Raw genomic sequence first — 10,440 nt, 5'->3', positions numbered from 1 at the left:
TTGGTAATAAATGTAAATTCTCTGTAATCTGAAAATCCAGTTGGAAATACCAGGCGTTATGCTCTGTGTCCACACATGCATTTGTTCCTGTATTATGCCAAGAGACAGCACAGCAAGATGTCACTGAACAGGAAACTAGGTAAACATCCTTTAATCCATGCCCATGAGCTGCAGCTGGCCTGTAGAGTGACACCGTACCAGGGTCTCCATTCCTTGGCCTCGAATACTTCGAGTTCAGTGCACACCCTATTTTTTCATTACAATCCTTGGAAAGTGTTACTCTTGAACAGAAGTGCAAATCCAGAATAACTTCACTGAAGATGGTGGAATCACACAGGTGGTAGATGAATGTGAGCTCAGAATCAAGCCCATGGTGTCATTTGCGAATGGGACTATGAGGCTAGAACCTGATCTCCACTGTAGCTGATTTGTTCACTCAAGCAGCTGGAAAGCCCTGAGGTTATGTAGCGTCTATGCTACCCCCACGCCATTCCCCCTAATGTAGGGCTGTTGGTAGGATCTCACTTCATCTTGGCAATTCTCTGCTGCTAAAATGGTCTTTAAGATTTTTTGACAGTACACACAAAATAAAACAGCGTCAGGGCTGCTCTACACTGGGGTCTTGCCCATTAGCTAGAGGGCATCAGGGTTGGGGTGGGAAAGGCATATGAGTGGCTTAAGCTACCCTTGGCTCCTATTCTGCACTAAATGAAGCTCAGACATAGCCTGGACCTGGCTGTCGAAATTCACTCCATTTTCAATCTAGATCAAGAGTAGTGTGTAGCCTTGGGTGTCTTTTGTCCAGAAAATCTTCAAACTCCATTGGTAACATTCCATAAATCTGTACCGCTTACTGATGAGGGAAACAGAAAATAATTTTATTTTCCTAGTTCACGTGGGCTCCCCCATGACAAAAATAAATAAAAGCTTTTTGCAGCTATTTGGGTATTTCACCCTTTGTACTAAAACCATTTCAGAGAGGAGGGTCTTGCATACAGCCATTTGATCACACGTTAACATTATCTTCTGCCAAATAACTATTTGTGCACACATGAGGAAATTATACAAGCATTGCAAATACACAGATGTCTGTACCAATTAATCTTCACTGCACATTAGTCATTCTTGGTACTGAACATTGTGTAGACTAGGTACAGTACTGTGTCCTTTGCTGTCACAATAGTGTGAGCTTGGGGGAATATGTGGTATAGCCTCTGTGCTGCTACACACCCATGACTCCAAACAAAATACTTCAGGAACTGTAGGCATGTTTAGCTGACGATATTTTACAGCCTTTTTTTCTTTATGAAACTGCAAATAGGAAAAACAGTTTAGAATGATCACTTGTAAGAAAAGGCTTCACTTGATTTTGGGACTAATCACAAATAGGTGAGGGAAGAGAGTAAAATGGGGAGGTAAATAACCAGGGATATAAATATCACTGCAACGTGTAACTTATCATTTCTGGGAGAGAGAGATTGCTTATTGTGGCTAGACTTGGAGCCTTTCAGGAACACAGAACTAGATCTCTAAGCCCCAGTGTGGCTGCTGTATTAGTAACCATAGTCAGTGCTGGCAGTTGCTTAGAGCAACAAAATGATTAGGCCCAGAATGTTCAAAAGTGAAATCTAATTCTGAAAATTCAACGTGAGACAGCTTGGTTCTGGTTTTCAGAGGTGCTAAATTTCTATGATTCTATGTGCACTATTGACTTCAGCTGCAGTAATTTTTGACTTGTGGTGGAGGAAGGAAGAAAACCACACAAATGCAAGTTAGTATTTGAACAAGCAGAGGAGAGCCCTCAGATAGGGCACTTCATGAAAACCCCATCTTGTCCACAGAAATGGAGATGTGTGTGAGAGTCAGTGATGCATTTTGGGCTTACTTTGCAGTGTAGATGTACCTGGAAAATCTCCCACACATTCAGCAAAAGCAGAAAATAAACGTAGATACCAAAGGGGATTCAGAGGAGCAATTCTAGAGAAAGCTGATGATATATTGCATACAGCTTTCAGACAAGGTCCTTTCTCAGACCTAGGCGGGTGGATCCACAAAAACACCAGTCAGAGGAAAAAACATTTACTAACATATTTGAGGTTCCCCTGTTCAGCAAGGTGAGCATTGAGAATATCTCTCTAAATATGGGTTCAGCTTTTTTTAAGCACATTCATTTTTGCAGCATTCAGACCCCTTTGCATTCACTCTGCAAATATTCTTGTGAATTAGTTTACTGGTGTTAACGGTCACAGAAAGAGCACACTTTAAACATAGGCTGGAGAACATTCAAGAAAACATAGGCTTTACATTCAGATTCTCAAGGACTGAGAGAACCTGATTCTGTGGGCTTATTTTAGCAAGCAAGTTGCACTGTTTAAACATAAAGCATGAATTTAAACTGATTTAATTGAACCAGGGCAAATCCCTGTGTGACCATTCTTATTTCAGTTTGAGTTGCTTATTGTGGTTTAGCTTAAGTTGATTGGGAACAGGTTTAAGCTAAATAAATAAATCCACTCTTAAATCAAAACTTGAATGTCCACCCAGGAGTTTGCACTGGTTTAACACAAATACTTTAAAAAAACAAAAAGAAAAGGAGTACTTGTGGCACCTTAGAGACTAACAAATTTATTAGAGCATAAGCTTTCGTGAGCTACAGCTCACTTCATCGGATGCATCGAAAGCTTATGCTCTAATAAATTTGTTAGTCTCTAAGGTGCCACAAGTACTCCTTTTCTTTTTGCGAATACAGACTAACACGGCTGCTACTCTGAAACCTTTAAAAAAACAATTTAAGTCACAGTAGTGCAATTTTCCCATGTAGTAAGGCCTAAAAGTTATGCTTTTCCAAACAGGAGGCAGAAACATACTGTATGCTCAAAATACTCACTAATACAACTAAGATAGCAGATTTCAAACAACTCAATCTGGGATCCAAATTGTCCTGTGGTTCCTATGTATTCTGATCAGGTGTTTTGTTTCAAGTCCATCTCAATGGGCAGCTGCTAATGAAAAGCATTCAACAGAAAGACAGTATCCACGAACTAGGCACCAATGACATTAATTGTACATTTTCATTTATGTATTGTTTAATATAGTTATACAGAAATGAAGATAGCTTGGAAGCTGTTTGAGGAAGTTATTAAAACCCATATAGGAAAATTAGCTTTTTCATTGCTACTGAGCAATCAAGAATACAGCAAATGCCTTTCCCCATATTGAGTGAGATGGTTTACTTGCATGTTGAAATAACACTACAGAAAGGGAAGATTTAAGGTTACTATAACCTTTTTGCTGCTTATGAAATGGCGGCCTACATAAGGGAAATAGCATGGACTAGTAGGCTGATCCTTAGGAACTTCAGGTTTCTAATCTCAGCTATGCCACTGACTCATTTTCTGATCTTGAGCACATCACTTAGACTAAAAATTTCAAACTTGGGTCCCTTGTGGCAATTGCACATGTAAATTAGGTGACTGCATGTGCATGTTCAGTTCCCAGATTTGTGTGCAAATGCAAAGATTTACATGTGCATTTTTGCAGACAAACTTGTGCCATAAAGGGTCTGGAAAGTTGCCAGACTCAATCCGCTGGGAATTCCCCCAGTGTTGGGAGGATTCCCTGGGTAGTATATGGGCTGTGCAGGTGGCCCGGATTCACTCCCCCTTGCAACCTTTATTGTAGGGGCATGCTAGCAGCAGTCCTGGGCTGTAGCCAAAGTGCTCTGTGCTCCAGCTATTCTGGTCTGCAGGACATCATACAGGTGACAGTGGGACCAGAGGCTGCTCTGATTTATGCTAGGGATCATGCAAATCTCAAGCAAGGCCCAGTATTTAGGAAGCATAAAGTTGGCTTACACACAGCCTCTTACAGGCTGTGCCTCCTGAACTATTATCTCCTGAGAGACAGCTCAGAATCTGGCTCCTTTTGAGTTACACAGTGTGTAAAATATGCTGTAGCTCAACCAGAAGTTACTGGGCTAGATGCAGGAATTACAAATGAAATTCTATACCCTGTGGTATGCAGGATGTCAAACTAGATGATAAGGGTCCCTTCTATTCTTAAAATCTCTGACTCTATAGCCTCTTGGAGATCAATAGAATTCCTCCAGATTTAAACTGATGTTACCAATACCATACATTGACACTATATGTTTAATAAGAAGCACCATAAAATACTTGCAGTAGCAGCAAGGAAAGCTGGAACAAGGCTAAAGAATCCTTTCCCCTCAGTGGAATAAATTGGCTATGAGCTGCTGTTTTTGCTTATTAGACGCTGAAACTTAAGGCAATTATTTAGTAATGCAACATGCTCTAATATAATCTTTCATACACAAGCATAGACCGTTTCCAGTCAGAATTTAGTGCAGGTATCAAGCTGACAGAGCAAAAAGTATTCCACAGTGTCTCCCCGCAGAAAACCTCACCTGCAATGTATGTTTCCTCCCTGGGCAATGTGTCTGGTTCTGGTTGGGGAGCACGTTATACAGTAACAATTTTTTTTTTAGGTTTAACATTTTTCTCAGATATTGCTGAGAAGCTTATTCTACCTGTAACTGGTGACACCACCATGTAACCTGCACCAGGTGACAAGCATAAGGTCTTTTTACGAATGCCTGACAAGTAAGCTGCTGCCAACATTTGAACTAAGGGCTCCCGTAAATATGTTCTTCCTTGGCTTATTGTAAAACCTATATAGCAAAAAGGCACTAGTTTGAGGGGGGGGGGGGAAATCTATTAATTTTCCCATTTGAACAAAAATACTTCGTTATACTGGAGGGAGGAGGTGCTTAATATTAGGAGACTGGGAGCTGAGAGAGTCCAGACAGCTAAGTGTCCTATCTAGAAACTTCCTTAAAAATACTTGTTGCTTGGTGTAAATTTTTGCTTTCTGGAAGTATTGTGCTGAATTACTAGAAAAAATGGAGCCTCTGGTAAGTATGATTTAGTCATTCTGGAAGGGGATGATCTCCACCAAAAGCAGGGAGAATACATCAATCCACCCTCCCAGTTCCTCACTGGGCCACTCCTGCATGTGTCTCATAACTCAGAAATAGGCTTGTATGACTGGGCAATAGGGAAAGGAGTACAGAAGTCTACAACGCCTGTGTAAGACTGGCCAGAATTGCAGGCTCTGTGTTAGGAGAATGCAGGTGCTGTTACTGAAACATTTTCTCCAGGGAGCAATTTGCCTGGAAGGCAGCATGGAGTTAGCAGACCCCATGCATCCGATGAAGTGAGCTGTAGCTCACGAAAGCTTATGCTCTAATAAATTTGTTAGTCTCTAAGGTGCCACAAGTACTCCTTTTCTTTTTACTCTTAAAAGGGTATCACAGACTGTGCTGCCTCCTGTGAACCAAGAAGCTCCAGGAGGCCTTCTGCTTCTCTGTGTCGGAATGCCTCCAGGGCTCCGTATGGGGAGATGCACCTCAGAACTACAGACTAGCTACATACCTCTAGCATTTGTTTACAGCTTCCTATTGGGTTATATATTCTGGTTTGTTCTTTTTAACAGGTTTATATTGTGTGGTTTGAAGTTTATTTTTAATAGATATCACTTTAATTGGAGTTTACCTGGTTGTATAAGTGAGTTTCAGCAATTCATTTCCCAAAGTCAGCTGCAACTATTAGACAGATGCACATATCACGCAAGTACTAAAGTGGTTGCTGTACTTCTCATAGGACAAAACCATCACTGCTAAATTAATTCACTCTTAGCTCCTACATGTTGCCTCCTAGCTTATTTTTTCACACAGACAGACTGTACAGAATGCCAACATATCTGCTTTATTTGACTTGGAAAGTTAAAATAGGCAGGTTATATAATGATGTGTATCTTTATATCAGGAAGTCAAGTAAGAAGTTGTTAAGCTGCTATTATATAATGCAGTCCTGATAATAAAAAATGTGGAGGAAGATGCAGTTTGAGGCTTATCATCTTGGTGGTAATTGTTGGCATTTAGATGAATGGATATATTTTGCTTCATAGACTTTTATGTCTGATACTTGACAGCCTTGCAGAAAGCAATTGGGTGTTACCAGCCAGCGACTGAATTCCACATGTTAATAGAAATCCCTGTATATTGTAATAAACACATTGAAAATTAATTACAAGCCAAATATGTATTGCAAATTCACTGTGATTTTTAATTGTTTGAGACTACTAGGAAATAAAACCTACAGTACAGTGGGATTGTCAACAGTCCCTAAATAAAGATTAAGTGTCCCAGACTCGGCAATGATCCTCTGGTACCCAAGGCAAATGAATGAACAGATGACCTTAAACACATGCTAGTATAGTCTTAATTCAACAATTCCTCAAGTACTTGTAAAATACATAAAGTACACAATTGTAGAAATGTATATACAAATACTAATTCTCTCTCTTCATGAAAATGAGGACATATATTCTTCTATGGTCATACTCAGTGAGACTCAGCTAGTTTCAGAAATACAAGGACCACTGGGCATGTGCCAATGAGGCACTGCTCAGATCCAGCTCCAGTAAGGCAAGGCTAAGGGTTCAGGTTTGAGGCCAAAACAGAGATAGGGTTCAATATATTCTGAAATAAATATTTTGAACTCCTCTGACTTACTCGACGTGAAAATATGTAAACAGAAAGGTGAGGGTATGCTGGGGCACTGGCTTCTCTGTGCAAGTAAGGTTACAAGAAAATAATGAGAAATGATTAAGATGCTCCTTTAAGAGTTCAGTTGAGATAGTAATAAAACTGTGATTTTTCTAAGAGGAATTCACTTCAGTTATTTATAGGAGCTGAGAGCATATTATATTGATTCATTAAGCTTTCTTCTTCATGTTGTAAGTGGCCACTTCTAATTTATACAAAACAACAGTATATAACACAGATGGGAAAATTATCAGTCAAAAACACCAGGTAAGGATTTATATATCACATGCATATGTATGACTTTTTATGTGGTTTTATGTGGCACAATAATCTTATATTTTTATGAAGAGAATAGTTTATTTTACAAGTCTCGTGAGAATTAGCAATGCCTGTTTGTTTCAGTATTACAAAGAGAGGATAGAAATATTTTGCCATATCATGCTTTCCATTGAAGCAGAACTCCCCAGTAAGGAATAGGTTATAATCCCCTCGAGTAGTACCTTACTCCATAAATTGTCCCACTGAGTTCACGAGGACTAGTTATGGTATAAGGTACTCAGAATAAAAATGGCAATTGCAATCCGGTCCTAATTTAAATTAATATTATTTTTTCATAATAATGCCCAATAGTTGCTTCACAGAAAAAGACTGACCCTCCCCGAAACAGATACAATACGAAGGCTCCAGTTCTGCAACTGGATCTGTGCAGGCAGACCTCTGTACTGCATAGAGCCTCATAGGTCCAACTTCAGGACTGGGGCATATGTTCATGGAAAATTCTGTTTCTAAATGGATGACACTAAATGATTTATGGTTACCCTGGCAATGCCATTTTAGATCAAGGAATATTCTGATGCATAAGGTTACAATATTTATAGTTAAATGTACCTTTTGCTGTATAGTGAAAATGCCATATATCAGGGATATTAGTACTACAGAAATCCAATAGATTTCACCGCAGACAAAGGGCTAAATTCTAGCCTCAGTTACACAGTTGCCATTTCCAGCAAGTTCAATGGGAGTTGCAATCTTGTAACTGAGACCAGAATTCAGCCTGGAGTAGTTTTGTTCTTCTTTGTATTCAAGTGTTGCAATTAAAAGTTTTGGTGAATGAGAAAACACAGAAATCTGTGTGATGGAGAACCAGGAAGGGGTTGCAAGAGAAAAGAATAGCATTAGCAGGTAGGTAGGTGTGATGTTTCACTTCCTCTCTGTCATCATTTGTTTGTTCCTTTAGAACACTGGTCCCCAATCTTTTCAGGGTCGCACCCCCCTTACCCTGTCTGCGCCCCCCAGGTTGGGAGCAGCGACATGGGGGGGGGCCATGGACAGGGATAAGAGGGCTGAGGCTGGGGCTGCAGCTGGGGGTGGGTCTGGAGTAGGGGCCGCAGGCAGGGTTGGGGCTGGGAGTGGGGCCAGGAGCTGGGGCCGCAGCAGTGTGCAGGGCTGAGTCGTACTCACTATCTGCCCCCGTGGGGACTGGCCTGGGCCCGCTGGACCCCCGAATGTTCCTCTGCACCTCTCAGGGGGTTGTGCCCTCAATTTGGGTATCACTGCCTTAGAAGAATACTACAGATAGGAGGACAGCCATATTTCCTGCAGGAGAGTACCATTTCTAGACGTTCACCATGGTCCAGTAGTATTTGCCGTATTCCCCCAGGGAGCAGAAATCTATCAGGAAGGTGACATTCAGTAGTCCAGCACTAACTGGCATTTGTGAGGATGTTAAACTAACAACTCAAGGGAAGTGTGTTAAGGGGACAAATGTGGTACTAACTCATGGTTCAGGATACCATGAACAGAAGGGCTAAGAAGGAGAAGAGATGAAATTTGTAATTAGTTTGTGATGGCCTATGACAGACTGTACCCTTGTGTTCACCACTTTTACAAGACTATGATAAATTTTATACATTATGCCTTGTGAGGTATCATTTGAAAACTCATAATTTGTTGATCTTTATTGTCCTGGTAAAATATGTGTGGCAACATTGTACGTAACGTTATAAGATTCTACTATATGATGTTACTAAGGCATAATCCAAATCTGGGGAAGCAGCCCAAACCAATTCTTCAGAGACAAAAGGCAAACTAATGCCTCAGCCAGATGTAATCAAAATCAAATGGACTATCACCTGATTAAGCAGCCATTCTTTGCAGGAAGAAGGATGTGAGCAAGAAATTTACATCTTGGCAAACAGACTTGCTATCGCCTCAACCCAATCTGGAGATGATTCTATAAGAAGGGAGAACAGAGGGCACAAATCACCTCTCTCCCCTCAGCTCTACTCATAAAAACATAAAAACGGCCATATGGGGTCAGACGAAAGGTCCATTTAGCCCAGTATCCTGTCTTCCGACAGTGGCCAATGTCAGGTGCCCCAGAGGAAATGAACAGAACAGGGAATCAAGTGATCCATCCTGTTGGCCATTCCCAGCATCTGGCAAACAGAGGCTAGGGACACCATCCCTGCTCATCCTGGCTAATAGCCATTGATGGACCTATCCTCCATGAATTTATCTAGTTCTATTTTGAATCCTATTATAGTCTTGGCCTTCACAACATTCTCTGGTAAGGAGTTCCACAGGTTGACTGTGTGTTATGTGAAATAATACTTCCTTTTGTTTGTTTTAAATCTGTTGCCTATTAATTTCATTTGGAGACATCTAGTTCCTGTGTTATGAGAAGGAGTAAATAACACTTCCTTATTTACTTTCTCCATACCGGTCATGATTTTATAGACCTCTATCATATCTCTCCTTAGTTCTCATATCCCCCTTAGTCATCTCTTTTCCAAGCTGAAAAGTCCCAGTCTTATTAATCTCTCCTAATACGGAAGCCGTTCCATACCCCTAATCATTTTTCGTGCCCTTTTCTGAACCTATTTCAATTCCAATATATCCTTTCTGAGATGGGGCGACCACATCTGCACAAAGTATTCAGGATGTAGGTGTACCATGAGGTAATATGATATTTTCCATCTTCTTATCTATGCCTTTCTTAATGATTTCCAATATTCTGTTCAGTTTTTTGACTGCCACTGCACATTGAGTGGATGTTTTCAGAGAACTATCCACAGTGACTCCAAGATCTCTTTCCTGAGTGGTAACAGCTAATTTAGACTCCATCATTTTATATATATAGTTGGGATTATGTTTTCCAATGTGCATTACTTTGCATTTATCAACACTGAATTTCAACTGCCATTTTGTTGCCCAGTTTTGAGAGATCCTTCTGTAGCTCTTTGCAGTCTGCCTGGTACTTAACTATCTTGAGTAGTTTTGTATTATCTGCACATTTTGCCACCTCACTTTTTACCCCTTTTTCCAGATCATTTATGAATATGTTGAATAGGACTGGGCCCAATACAAAACCCTGGGGGACACCACTATTTACCTCTCTCCATTCTGAAAATTTATTCCTACCCTTTGTTTCCTATCTTTTAACCAGTTACCAATTGTGACAGGGTCGGGCCAGATGGCTACAGGAGAGTAATAGAAGGCAGATATATTAGCCCCAGGTTAAGTAGGTCCCTTTTCCCTGGGTAAGGTAACAGGGAAGGTTCCAGAGCAATCAGGAACCTTCTAGAGACAATTAAGACAGACAGGCTGATTAGAACACCTGCAGCCAATCAAGAAGCTGTTAGAATCAATTAAGGGAGGCTAATCAGGGCCCCTGGGTATAACAAGGAGCTCACTTCAGTTTGTGGTGCGCGTGTAAGGAGCGGGGAGCAATAGGCGCTAGGAGCTGAGAGTGAGAAAGCATACTGTTGGAGGACTGAGGAGTACAAGCATTATCAGACACCAGGAGGAAGGTC

This window comes from Dermochelys coriacea, chromosome 9 (assembly GCF_009764565.3).
Source record: "Dermochelys coriacea isolate rDerCor1 chromosome 9, rDerCor1.pri.v4, whole genome shotgun sequence".
Classification (NCBI taxonomy): Eukaryota; Metazoa; Chordata; order Testudines; family Dermochelyidae; genus Dermochelys; species Dermochelys coriacea.
The sequence above is the reverse complement of the archived record's forward strand: the minus strand, read 5'-3'. Positions refer to the sequence as shown.